Consider the following 14,636-nt stretch of genomic DNA (forward strand, 5'->3'; position numbering starts at 1 on the left):
TGATAATAAGGTTAGAAGAATCACTACACCATAATTCAATACTAACTCAAAGCTCAAGACAAGATACTTAGGTCAATTCCCATAACCTAGATCACTTCTAAAGAACTAGTATGGAAGACAACAATTAATCTTAATTGCTTCATTATTAGTGTAACAACATCATCTAGAAGTGATTTAACTAATAATCAAGTCAATTGAATCAATCACAACCCAATTCACATCAAGATCAAACCTAGGTTTAAGGGTTAAGGATCATATTCTTCAATTTGAACCAAACCATTACAATTGATCCTAATCAAGTTAAATACATGTTAATATATCCATTATATCCTAAACGAACCATAAAAAACTCAGTTCACAACATCAAATTCGTAATTGAATGAAACCCACTTGAAAACTCAACTTTTTCAAATACTTTGAAGGATCCCTTTGAGGAAATAAGTCTCAAAGGTGAATTAGATCTCATACCTTAATGTTTGATGAAGATTTTATGGTGAAATCGTCCATTCCCAGCCCCCAAAATCCACCCCCCCCCTATCTTGTCTTCAATGTTGTCTTCAAATAGAGAGAGAAAGAAGAGAGAAGGAAGAGAGTTTATTTTTTGGAGAGTTTTAATTAGATTAATTGGGGTTGGGGTCTTTATATAGGAGTTATTTATTTAATTAGTCTTCCCTTAATCCCTAACTAACAACTAAAACCCTTATTTAATTGTTTTGAACTAAGTTAAAACGTGCAGCAAGAGCGTGCCACTCACAGACGGAACCTCGTCGACGCCTCGTGGCTCAATCGACGGACCATCCCCTTCCGTGTTGCACGTCCATCGATGAGTTCAGCGTGTTTGCATACAAGCCTCTTCAACTAAATGGCTAAGTGTTGGTCGATGGTTGGCATCGACACCCCGTTGATTGACCCTTCATGGGTGCACACTGCCAAGGCAGTGTTGATATCAACGTGCAAGGGTCCTCCTCAAGGGCCCTTGGTTTGTCCTTGGGGACTCATACCGAAACGTTTCGACCATGAATTAACTTAAACACCTATTAACTATCCTTCCACCAATTTACATGGATTCGCGACTCCTAAAATCTAGTAAAAAGGCTTAGGCACGCTAGTACCTCACTAGAACGAGTTTTCGGACGTTATGGACGTTCTTGAACGTTTTGGTTCCTAAACTTCCTAAATGACCTATATTCATTAAAGTAGGTCTTTAAAACAGTTTTTAGACCCCATGGTATATATGTTAGGCTTTAAGACTCGTCTTGGATTTTTGAAGTGTTACATTAACCCCCCCTTAAGAAACATTCATCCCCGAATGACAATAAATTCTTTTGAAGGAAGGAATAGACTCAAGATTAATAGCCCAACCAATCAACAATACCAAATCAAGATAAATCATATCATTTCAACAAGGAAATTTCCAAACTTCTATTACAACACATAAGGCTCAAACACTTCATCATGAGGCATTTCCTTCTCACAACACACATGATCTCAACATACATTACATGAGTCAATTAGCACAAAGTTCAACTTATCAATAGGTCACATAACTTTTCACTAGGACTCACCATGTCAAAATGCACAACGTAACTCAAACAAACCAAAAAGGCAAAATTTCAAGTTTCAAATGTACTAATTCACTGTAATGCAACTCAAAAAGCACATTTTTGCAAAACCTCACGAAAATTCATGAAACTTCAATTTCTAGTCATATTTAAGTTATTAAAAAGAATGAATTACCTTAATTATAAAAAAAAGATGAGGGTAACTGGAGTTCATGTCGTCCTCGGCCTCCCATGTTACACCATTAACTAGGTGATTCTTCCATAACACCTTTAAGGAAACCAACTCGTTATTCCTTAACTTCTTGACTTGCCTATCAATAATTTGAACCAGAACTTCCTCATAAGAGAGGTTATCCTTGATACCAAGACCCTCAATATAAAGAATAGACTCGGGATCACCAATACACTTTTTCAACATAGACACATGAAAAACGGGATGAACCGAAGCCAATTCACTAGGAAGTTTCAATTCATAGGCAACCTTACCAACCCTTTGTAAAATTTCGTAGGGACCCACATAACAGGGACTCAACTTTTCCTTCTTTCAAAATCTAACCAACCCTTTCATTGGTGAAATTTCCAAATACACCTTATCACATTCTTCAAACTCCAAATCCCTTCTCCTATTATCGGCATAAAACTTTTGCCGCTTAAAGGCCGTTTGCAACCGGTTCCTTATGATATGAACTTTCTCTAAATTCATATAAATCAAATCGCGACCAAGAAGTGAATACTCCCCCACTTCAAACCATCGTATAAGAGGCCTACATGTACTACCATACAAGGCTTCATAGGGAGCCATCAAAATGGATGAATGGAAACTATTATTATAAGCAAACTCCAGCAAAGGCAAATGCTTATTCCAATTACCTTTAAAATAAATAATGTAATTCCTAAGCATATCCTCAAGGGTTTGAATGGTGCGTTCCGCTTGACCATCCGTTTAGGGATGAAAAACGGTACTCAACTTCACCTTAGTACCCAACCCTTTTTGGAACGACCTCCAAAACCTAAATCTGAATTGTGCACCCTGATCCAATATGATGGATAATGGAATACCATGGAGACACACAATCTAATCTATGAAGATCCTAGCATAATTTTTCACCGAATAAGTAGACTTGACGAGAATAAAGCAAGCAGACTTAGTCAACCTATCCACAACCACCCATACATAATCATATGACCTTTGAGTCCGAGGTAAATCCACTACAAAGTCCATATTGATGTCTTCCCACTTCCAAGTAGGAATTTGGATCTCTTGTATCCAGCCACCCGGCTTTTGATTTTCGGATTTTACTTGTTGGCAATTTCGACGCTTAGCGACAAACTACGCTATGTCCTTCTTCAAAAGTTCCCACCAATATATCTCCCTTAGATCATGGTACAATTTCATCAAACACAGATGAATGGAGTAGAGGGACCCATGGGCTTCCTCAAGGATTCGGTCCCTCAACCCATCTACATTAGGAACATATAATCTCCTTTGGCACCTTAAAATACCATCCCCCTAGGGAGAATGTCTAATTAAGCTTGCCAAGGACCAATTCTTTGAAATCCATCAATGATTTGTCGAGGTGTTGTTTGGACTTCACCTCAACTACTAATGATGACTCGGAATTGTTGCCAACCATGAAATCACCATCCGAAGAATTTTCCAACCTCATCCCCAACCAAGCCAACCTATGGACTTCCTTCACTAGGTTTTTCTTGGCTTCATCAATGTGGGATACACTACCCATTGTCATACGACTTAGGGCATCCGCAACCACATTAGCCTTGCCAGGGTGATAGAGGACACTCATATCGTAATCTTTCAAAAACTCTAACCCCCTTCTTTGCTGTAGATTTAATTCCTTTGGATAAACACATATTGGAGACTCTTATGGTCAATAAAGACGTCAACATGTACACCATACAAGTAATGCCTCCATATTTTCAAAATAAACACCACGGCTGCTAACTCAAAGTCATGAGATGTGATAGGTTCTCTCATGTACCTTAAGTTTCCTAGAAGCATAGGCTATTACCTTCCTATTTTGCATAATCACACACCCTAAACCCACGCGGGATGCATCACAATACACAACAAACCCCTTTGTACCCTCTGGTAAGGTCAACACTGGAGTGGAAGTAAGCCCATCTTAAAACAATTAGAAGCTTTTCTCACATGCATCTGACCACTCAAATTTCTTACAATTTTGGGTTAAAGTAGTCAAGGGAGATGCAATGGATGCAAAATCATCCACGAACCTCCAATAATGACCCGCTAAACCCAAGAAACTCGTAATGTCGATTGGAGTCTATGGTCTAAGCCAATTTTTCACCGCCTCCATTTTCCTTGGGTCTACCTCACCTCCTTCACTATAGATAATATGCCCAATAAATGCCATCGACCTCAACCAAAACTCACACTTGCTATATTTGGCAAACAATTGATGTTCCTTAAGGGTTTGCAATACTACCCTCAAATGACCCATATGATCACTCTCATTCTTCGAATATACCAAGATATCGTCAATGAAGACAATGACAAATGAATCTAGGTAATTTCAAAACACCCTATTCATTAGGTCCATAAACGTCGCCGGAGCATTAGTGGGATCGAAATACATTACCAAGAGCTCATAGTGCCCATACCTAGTCCAAAAGGTCATCTTTGTTACATCCTCACCTCTCACCCTAAATTGGTGATACCCCGATCTAAAGTCAATTTTCGACAAGTAGCTCGCACCTTGGATTTAATCAAATAATTCGTCAATCTAAGAGAGGATACATATTCTTAATGGTGACCTTGTTGAGTTGGCGGTAATCAATACACATTCTTAAGGACCCATCCTTCTTCTTTATGAACAACACTGGAGCACCCCACGACGAAAAACTAGGCCTTATAAAGCCCTTGTCTAGTAAATCCTTTAGTGGAGTCTTCAACTCCTTCAATTCGATCGGAGCCATCCGATAAGGAGGAATTTAAATGGGATTCGTTTCCGGTCGCAAATCGATACCAAAATAAATTTCAAATTCGAGAGGAATACTGGAAGGTCATTAGGGAAAAACTCTGGAAATTCACTCAATACGGGGACCGACCAATGGGAGGAATTTCAGAATCTAAATCTTGGACTCTTACTATGCGATATAGACAACCCTTTGAGATCACTTTGCATGCTTTTCGACAAGAGATAATACGACCTCTAGGAATAGAATTTCCCCTTTTCCACTAAAAACGGGTTAATTTAGAAAGTTAAACCTAACCACTCTTGTCCTACAATCAATGGCGGCAAAACATGCATGCAAAAAATCCATACCCAATATAATATCAAAGTCAAACATGTCAAGTTCTACTATGTCAACATAAGAAACTCTATTGGGCAACATTATAGGAAAATTTTTATACACTCTTTTTACAACAACCGACTCATCCACCGTAGTAGACACTATAAAAGTTTCATGCAAAATGTTGGGGAAAATTTCGAAATTTTTAGCTACAAGAGGTGTAACAAATGATAAAGTAACACCGGGATCAAGTAAGTCATATGCATCAATAGATAAGACTTTCAACATACCAGTCACCACGTCAGGAGAAATTTCTTGCTCACCCCTAGAGCAGAGAGCATAGAAGCGGTTATTCTTTGGATCTTCATTTGAACCACTTACTTGAGCTTGACCACTACCTTGTCTTGACCCCTCACATTTAGGCGATCTCTAACCTTGTGCCCACTTTTACCACAACCAAAACAATTGTCAGTCCCCTTAAGACAATCACCATAGTGCTTATTGCCACACTTTCAAGAAGTTGGCTTCTCGGTTGGTAAATTAGTACCTCTTCCCCTCTTGAACATAGGGTTAGACACCCTATCACCACTAGACTTTGGGAACTTGATAGGAAATTGACTTGAAACCCGCTTCTTAAACCTAGGCTTTTGTTGTATCTGAAGCCTATTCTTTGAAGAACCTCCATCAAGAGATCTTGCCCTCCTAGAATCCATTCTCTTCCTCCTAGCCCATGCATTCTTCACATGTTTGGCATGCACCATAAGACGAGAGATGTTCATGTTTTCATTTAGCATAGCCGAATGACACTCCTCTTGCAAATAATCCAACACCCCCGTCACAAAGCGGCTCATTTCATTCTAGGATCGGAAACTAAAGAAGTAGTGAATTTCAAAGAGTATTCATGAACACTCATACTTCGTTGGAGAAGGTTTATGAACTCCACTACTTTAGCCTCCCTCATATCCCTAGGAAAGAACAGATCAAGAAAAGACTTCTTAAAGATCTCTTAAGTCAAGGGACCACCTCTCAAAGGCCTATTATCTCTCTATTGCACAAACTATCCTTGAGCCACGTCCTTCAGTTGATAAGTGTCCAACTCGCCTTCTCACTTGTGGACAACCCAATAGACAAAAGTATCTTATAGATTTAATCGATGAATTTTTGGGGGTCTTCCTCAACCTTAGACCCATAGAAGGTAGGAGAGCTCATTTGAGTGAAGTCCCTTAGACGGGAAGCCATAGTAGTGACTTGTTCATGAGGACGAGGTACAAGCTCTTGGTTGGTTGGGCCGTCATAGCTTTGGCTTGAACCGTGACGGCTTGAGCCTATTGGATGAGGGAACCCTTATATCCTCATTCGTCAATACTGGGGCATTGACCGGAGTTGTCTCCATATTAGCATCTTCTTCGAGTGGAGGAACTTGTTCGCCACTGGGAGAGCTCCCGCATTGGAAATTTCCTCTTTAAGTCTCCGAGCCATATTGCTTTGAGTGTTCATTCTTCTTATAAGCACAACTGTAGGATTAGATGCAAAAGCACACCATAAGTATACTCTAATGGTACGATATAGGATTTCCAAGAAAGAGAGCGATTCCTAGGCATCACATAGGTTCCTGTTCATAAGTGTGGCACGCTTCACAATAATGAATTCAAACTAGATAGACGTGGTAGAGAGAGAGACATATCTCAACGATATTCAACTTCATGCTCTAATACCAAGTTTGTCACATCCGATTTAACCCTTGGCGTAACCGGCGTTGTCGTCCTTTTTAAGGAGTAAGACTAGCATCTTAGTCTCATGTCATCACATTCATAGGTTGAAATCGCGGAAAAATTAAAACTTTTTATTACATCTACTTGGAGGTTTACATAGATCTTTACATACACATAATATAGTCGTATCGAGTATACATAGACCCTTCGTATAGGAAGGTTACATAGCCTTATACTTTTATTGCACATACATATATATAAGGTAGAAAGATTGTCTCATCTCATACCATCTAAACGATCACAACAATTTGGGCATAGCCCTACATCAAATGTAAAGAATCCACATATAAGCTTATACAAGTCGTACTCAAATGAAAGTGGAATGAACATAAAAGTCTTAGAAAAACAAAGCAACTGCATAAGCAATATATTGGCATCGCCCTCAAAAAGTCAGGACCTACCCACTTGGATGATAGAGAATATCCAATCCTTCATCAAGTCGTCTGAAATGAGCCTTCAACAACCGGAACCTAAAATTTTTGGGAAAAAGGAAGAAAATGGGGTTAGTACTCCATATGTACTAAGAATGAGACCATATGCACATAAGAGCAAAACATTCTAAAAAGGAACATTTAGTTAAAACATGCCATTTTACTCTTTTAAAAGTCTCATGCAAAATCAAGCAAGACATACCAATCAACCAAACATGCTTATTAACTCAAACAATTAATATGTATCCCGACATACTTGAACCCACGATTTACTACAATCCTATCATCAAGGAATAACATCACAAGCATGAATAAGAGTTAATCGTATCATAATAAACAAGACAACTACTCATGAATCCTTATCAAGTCAACGAGTGCAATGACCAATAAAATCCCCATAACCTTAATCAATCAAGTAGCCACAACAAGAAAATATAATCAATGTCCAACTCCACATAATATAACATTTAGATACACATTTCATCTTACTTTAACAATATAACCCATCACATACTCATAAATGAACTATTCAACATATAGTATCAACAATGTGCAAGTTCATCATATGCATATCATATATCATCATAACATAAATATATATATAAACATACTCCGAAGACTTTCCTCAAGGATAACTAGTTCGATGCTTAGGTAGAGTCCCATACCCCTACCTAGACTAAGCTAGACCCCTTAGGTTATCCTTGTTAGAGTTTAATCGTTTGATTCATTTTACCTTTTGAGAACATCTTGACCTAACCGACATAGACCACATGAGCTAGTGTGGAATCCGGTCTCGTAAAACCCTACACCAAAAGAAGATGGACTACTTGCTAAGGTAGTACAAAATCATAACACATAGCAACTACGTGGATCCACTTGCTAATATTCCTATGGGGGCAACATAGTTCAAGAACTAGGAGATATAGTTGGGACCCTCTTTATGATCCATGCATTATGGTCTCCAATCTCACGAGTAATTTAGTGCTCCTACCTTCCCTATGTGGGAAGGGACACTCCTCAATCTAGTTCAGTCGGTGCTAAGATGGAATCCCTTTTCGAAATGTCTTTAAGCCTTTAATTATCAAACATAGCTTAGTTTAGGTCATAGGGTATACCCCTTGTATAATCATCATCATTAGTAGCTCAATAAGAATTGGATGAGTATAAATCCTTCCATCACAATTCATATAGGTAAGGTTAACACATTACATATCACTTCATAATAAGGCATATTGGTAAACATCACCATCCTTATAGCATTTACATCTTAATCACATCACAACCATAATCACGACATTTCAATTCAACATCCTACCACCGTATAAATCCTAAATAAGGCATACTCCAACACAATCATCATAACTTAATCGCAATTAACCACAAGTTGAAGTAGGGAATAGGGATTACAAGACTTGCCAAGTCTCCTTTATAGTTCATCATAAAGGTCTTGACATCAATCCATAACTCAACCCAACTAGGTCATAACATCAACATAATTCAATAAGCAAGATGATAATAAGGTTAAAAGAATCACTACACCATAATTCAATACTAACTCAAAGCTCAAGATAATATACTTAGGTCAATTCCCATAACCTAGATCACTTCTCAAGAACTAGTATGCAAGAATACAATTCATCTTAATTGGTTCATGATTAGTGTAATAAAATCATCTAATAGTGATTTAACTAATAATCAAGTCAATTGAATCAATCACAACCCAATTCACATCAAGATCAAACCTATGGTTAAGGGTTAAGAATCATATTCTTTAATTTGAACCACACCATTACAAATGATCATAATCAAGTTAAAATACATGTTAATATATCCATTATATCCTAAATAAACCATAAGAAACTCAGTTCACAACATCAAATTCGTAATTGAATGAAACCCACTTGAAAACTCAACTTTTTCAAATACTTTGAAGGATCCCTTTGAGGAAATAAGTCTCAAAGGTGAATTAGATCCCATACCTTAACGTTTGATGAAGATTTGATGGTGAAATCGTCCATTCCCAGCCCCCAAAAGCTCCCCCTAGCTTGTCTTCAATGGTGTCTTCAAATAGAGAGAGAAAGAAGAGAGAAGGAAGAGAGTTTATTTTTTTGAAAGTTGTAATTAGATTAATTGAGGTTGAGGTCTTTATATGGGAGTTAATTTATTTAATTAGTCTTCCCTTATTCCCTAAATAACCACTAAACCCCTTAACTAATTGTTTTGAACAAAGTTAAAACGTGCAGCAAAAACATGTCACTCAAAGATGGAACCCCGTGGATGCCTCGTGGCTCAATCGACGGACCAGCCCCCCTTCTGTGCTGCACGTCCATCGATGAGTTCAGAGAGTGTGCAGACGAGCCCCTTCAACAAAATGGCTAAGTTTTGGTCGACGGTAGGCATCGAAGCCCCGTCGATCAACACATGCCCCGTCGATTGACCCTTCGTGGGTGCACACTGCCCAGGCAGTGTTGATATCAACGTGCAAGGGTCCTCTTTAAGGGCCCTTGGTTGGTCCTTGGGGAGTTATACCCGAACATTTTGACTATGAACTAACTTAAACACTTATTAACTATCCTTCCACCAATTTCCATGGATTCCTGACTCCTAAATGCTCTTCAAATAGACTTAGACACGCTAGTACCTCACTAGAACTAATTTCCGGATGTCATAGACGTTCTTGGATGTTTTTAGCTCCTAAACTTCCTAAATGACCTATATTCGAAATAGGTATTTCAAACAGTGTTTAGACCCCATGGTACCGATGTTAGGCTTTAAGACTAGCCTTGGATTTTCGAAGTGTTACAGTGAAAATTCTTTTAGGGCAAATAAAAATAATAAAAGTCGCTACAGAAAGAAATAAAGGCACGTTAGGACACTATTTTAACCTAATTACAAAAAAAATTAATTAAAAGAATCTGCAAAATCATAGACCGAGTAAGGGTTCAGGTTATTTTAAAATAAAGGTATTAAGAACCCTCCGAGGTCCATAAATGTGGATCCTGACAGGATCTTGGGAAATATGTGGGGATTTAACATTGAAAATAAGATAACTATAAAATATAGAGTATTAAAAGTATATTTGATAAGGGTGAATAAATTAATATGAATCCATTATTATCTAATTAATATAAGCCTTGGTGAATAAGATATTTAGGCATGGAAACTTTTTTTTATATATACAATCAAATTCGATCTATGCAAGTTAATAAAAAATGGAACATACAGAGCTAATGAAGGTACAAAACTTACGAATTCAATCAACCAAAGCATGGTTTTCGAGTTTCAAACACATAAATAAGATATTTGAAATATTAACAAATAAAGAATGAGAGATTGACCTGATCGCTTCTAATAAAATGCTTAAAATGTTTGGATAATATGAATTAAAGGAAAAACTATATAAATAAAATAAACATACCGAGAAGAAAGGACTGATAAACTTACTTGATTGATACCAAACCAAAAGAATAAAAATATATCATGCAAATTGAAATTTAAATAAATCAACAACATATAAAGTTAGAGTTTCTAGAGAGAGAGAGATATATGACAAGGCTAAAATGGGCCCAATACGATGTTACACCTTCTATTCCCTTTTTAATCATTGACTCTCTTAAATTACTTAAGCAAAGAGAAAAATACTTTCAACAAAAATTATTCAAGAGCACTAAATAAAATATTTTGATAGTTAAAAATCACGTGAAGCTAAAATGTAAGTATATTCTATTTATATTAAGATTGTATGAAAGTATGTTGATAAGTTAATAATAATTTTTTAGGTTTTTAAGACTTCTAATGGGTGATTTAAAATTATAATGAGAGGAAATAACGAGTTGCCTTATTTTTGTAGAGCTATATGTGCGCTTCATAAAAGATGTTACCCATAGTTTATCTGTTTTTTCATTATTTCATGAATGTACCTATACCCCTTTTGGGGTGACGACAATTCCACTTTAGCTTGGATTCTCGCGTTGATTTCTCCACTTGCCATTATTGAATTTCAAGGAATGTCGTTGCAGTATAGTGTACGTGTAAAGAATATTCAATGGGGTGAGAGTATGTCTATTCCTAAAACATTAAAATAAAATACATAAGTAAGGAAGGTACTATTAAACAAAATAAGTTTATAAGGATAATAGAGTAAGGCAAGACAACATAATAGATACTGAAGTAACTACCTTCAATATACAATTCTTGCAATTTAATCAATGATATTATGATAACCAAGCGAGTTTTAAAGATCCAGTTCATCAAATATGATGCTACATTTAACTTTTTCCGAAAAAAAAGTAATAACAAACATTAATGCATGAATTTTACTATAAACCATGTATTAAAATAGTGTGATTTAATAAGTAAAATAGTCAATTGACAATTAGAGATTACCATCGATAAATTTATCATAATAAATAAATCGAAGGAAAGAATCATAAATGATCTTCTAATTTTGAAGGAGCCATGTTAATAAAGTCAAAGAATTCAGTCCAAAATAACATGATTTAGATACTGCCATATTTGAAGGTCACATATGTATATTTACTTACCATAAATAGCAAAAGTTTGCCAAGAACAATTAAATCAAAGTTGTAGACACTAACTAAAAGAAAGAAAATTGGAAAATAAATTCGAGTCTATCAAAGAGAAGTATCATGTCAAAGTTTATCAAGAATTTATCTATATAAGGTGTATCAATCAATTAAGGGAACAAAATTGGAAAGAAGCATGAATCATGAAGATTTTAAAAATAATCAATCAATTCATTAGGTAAATAAATCAAATACGCATGTTAAGACGTGCTATAGTTGAATCAAGCAACAACAACTCAGTCAAAATTCTTAATAGAAAGCTCGAGGGCTTACTAAACCCATATACAAAAGGGGCAGATTACACTCAAACAAAAATACAAACACACAAAGTAGAAAATGCAAAAGTTTAGAAACTCAACATCATAAGAAAATCATGCTAAAAAGATGTTTCATGGTTATTATTGAATTTTATATAGTGTAAGAATGAAATAATAAATATAAGGCGATTTAAGAAATTTGTATAAAAGATAAGATGATCTAAAAAATGAACCTGGATGGATCTGTCATGATTCGACTTCATTAGCCCCAAAAACCTTAAGACTCCGGAAAGTCCTCTCTGGTAGGAGCGGCGGAGAAACGATGCTCTTGTTATCATAGTTGTTGATCTCATTGGGGGAAGGATGATTGTTGGCTTGACTCATAGAAACCAAATGTCTCTTCGTGGTGGCTATCTTGCAAGAATGTTTTGTCAGAACCAACGAAAAGAAGAGCAAAAGATAGATAAAGGTTTAATAGTGCGGAGCTTCACAAGAAAATGGGGATGAGAAGAGAGTCAAAGGGAAAGAGAAAGGGGAGGAGAGGGGAGACTAGATTGGATGGTGAAGTGGATGCTATCCACTTGTGATTGGAGAAGCGTCGTGATGAGAGAGAAGGAGAGGGTCTCGCTTGGTGGTTGTCCCCGTGAGTGAGGATGTTGTAGGGGTTTTGTTAGTGGTTTCGCCGGCGATGGACAACGTTAGGAGATAGAGGAAAAGCGCCTGGCATTTTCAAAGAGAATGAGGGTAAAAATGAAAATAGGGTTAGGATGTTAGGATATTTATATAGGAAAGTGGTACGAGACTCAATCTAAGTCGTTGAATCAAGATGAGACGTGGGGTTGAGTTTTAAAGAATGGAATGGATGGTTGAGATTAAAGATGAGACCTTGAGATTGGGATTGAATTAGTTGGTTCAAATGGGCTAGCATTGTTAAGAAATTGAGTATAAAATGCTACAAATTAAATAGGTTGAATAAAAGAGGCTACAATTTAAACGATTTGGAGAAAGATTTAATAAATTATTATCTAATAGATGGTTATACTACACATATTAACTAATTTCAAATACGATAATACAGTGAAATATTATATACGTAAATAGACAAGTTAATTAATCATTTCAAATGTAGCAATCGAGAAATACAACAACAAAACCAAAAGTACTTACATTTTTTAAAACTATGAACACTAAAGTATATGATCAGTTAGATAAAAATTAAACATAATTTAAAAGATATAGGATTCAAAATACATATTTAATCAAAAAGCAATTCAAAAAGGCTTATAGGTTTGTCAAATTTGGGTGCCAAACAATTGTCCCTCTTTGCTCGATAATGAATGATGAAATGGCGGGAAAAGACATTGAATAAATAGCCAATTTTGTACAACCAACAGATTGATGTTAAGTGGTATCAAATGAAACAATAAGTAATTGCGAAAAGAAGATGTGGCTGAGACTTTGGCCTTAAATCGTATGTATATCTCTGGTATTATGAGAATGAGGTTGTGTGTTATTCTAGATTTAGGAATGGACTAAGCTTCTAAAAATGAAATAATGGTAAAGACTCAAATAGAAGCAATAGTAACTTGAGTAGATAAGATTAGATCTCAAGGCGGTATGAATATTGTAAGGAAGATAAGAATGACTTGTGTTATGAGAGGAAAAGATCATCTGAGTAGCGCGAAAGATGAGAAGGCCTTTAGTGCGATAGATATATGAGTACGGAAGTCATATCTGAAAGAAAAGTTGATCTTATCTATAATTTGACACTCTTCAAACCCGAAAATTTTGATATGACAATATAAAATGATTAGCACATATGTAGTGATTAAATGGAAAAATAGTTTATTAACATGATGTAATTTTTCATAGAGATCATGGAAATTGTCTTAAGACAATAAAGATGACGTCTTAGGGCCATGATACGCGAAAACTTGATTCTTAGGTCATTTAATAATTGTTGTCGTATAAATTAAATTCTTAGGTCATGAGATGATATTTGTGGGCCATGAAAATGGTGTCTTTATACCATGACGCCTTTGAAACATGATAATCATATGGTTAATCATCCGGTCATGAAATAATGTGTGCAAAATATGCATTAAAGAATTTAGACTATGGCACCTTTGGTACATTAAAGTAATGATAAAAGAGTGTGGATCTATTTTTTGGATGCAATTTGGCCATATTGCGATATTTACAGCTTGATTCGATAGATATTTCTGTAGATATTTTTTTGGGGGCTCAATAGATTTCCGTAACTTGATTAAACCTTAGCTCAACGTTAATGTGATTCTCAGACTCAATATTATTCTCTACATGACAATCGTACATTTGATTTGGTTATCTTACCTAAAGATCGAAAAGCTTTGGAAAATAGTGGGGTTTTTGGGTGGAACATGAAGATGGTTATCCAGTTCCATGATACAAAGATAGATTAGTTGTGAAGGAATTTAACCAGAAAAAGGGAAATGATTTTGATGAGCTATTCTCTCCAATTGTGAAGATGGCATCCATCTGTGTGGTTCTAGATTTGGCTGAAAATCTGGACTTGAAGGTTGAACAAATGGATGTTAAAACGACTCTTCTCCATGGTAACTTGGTTGAAGAAATTTATATGGAGAAGCTGAAAGGCTTTGAATTCAAGGAAAAAGAGAATTGTGTTTGCAAGTTGAAGAAGAGCTTGTACAGTTGAAAACAAGCTCACAAGCAATGGTACACGAAGTTTGGTTCTATTATGAGTCAGCAAGGCCTC

The 14,636-nt window shown here is 36.1% G+C and overlaps 1 long non-coding RNA gene across 1 annotated transcript; it reads right to left on the bottom strand.

The window, feature by feature from the left end:
* Positions 1-6,833: 6,833 nt before the first annotated feature.
* Positions 6,834-12,752, bottom strand: LOC114076579. The gene is made up of 3 exons (XR_003577592.1): positions 12,115-12,752; positions 9,018-11,106; positions 6,834-7,077 (listed from the first exon to the last, which is right to left on the bottom strand). It is a non-coding gene; the product is annotated as an uncharacterized LOC114076579 (long non-coding RNA).
* Positions 12,753-14,636: the final 1,884 nt, after the last annotated feature.

Source organism: Solanum pennellii, chromosome 3 (genome assembly GCF_001406875.1).
Source record: "Solanum pennellii chromosome 3, SPENNV200".
Taxonomy (NCBI): domain Eukaryota; kingdom Viridiplantae; phylum Streptophyta; class Magnoliopsida; order Solanales; family Solanaceae; genus Solanum; species Solanum pennellii.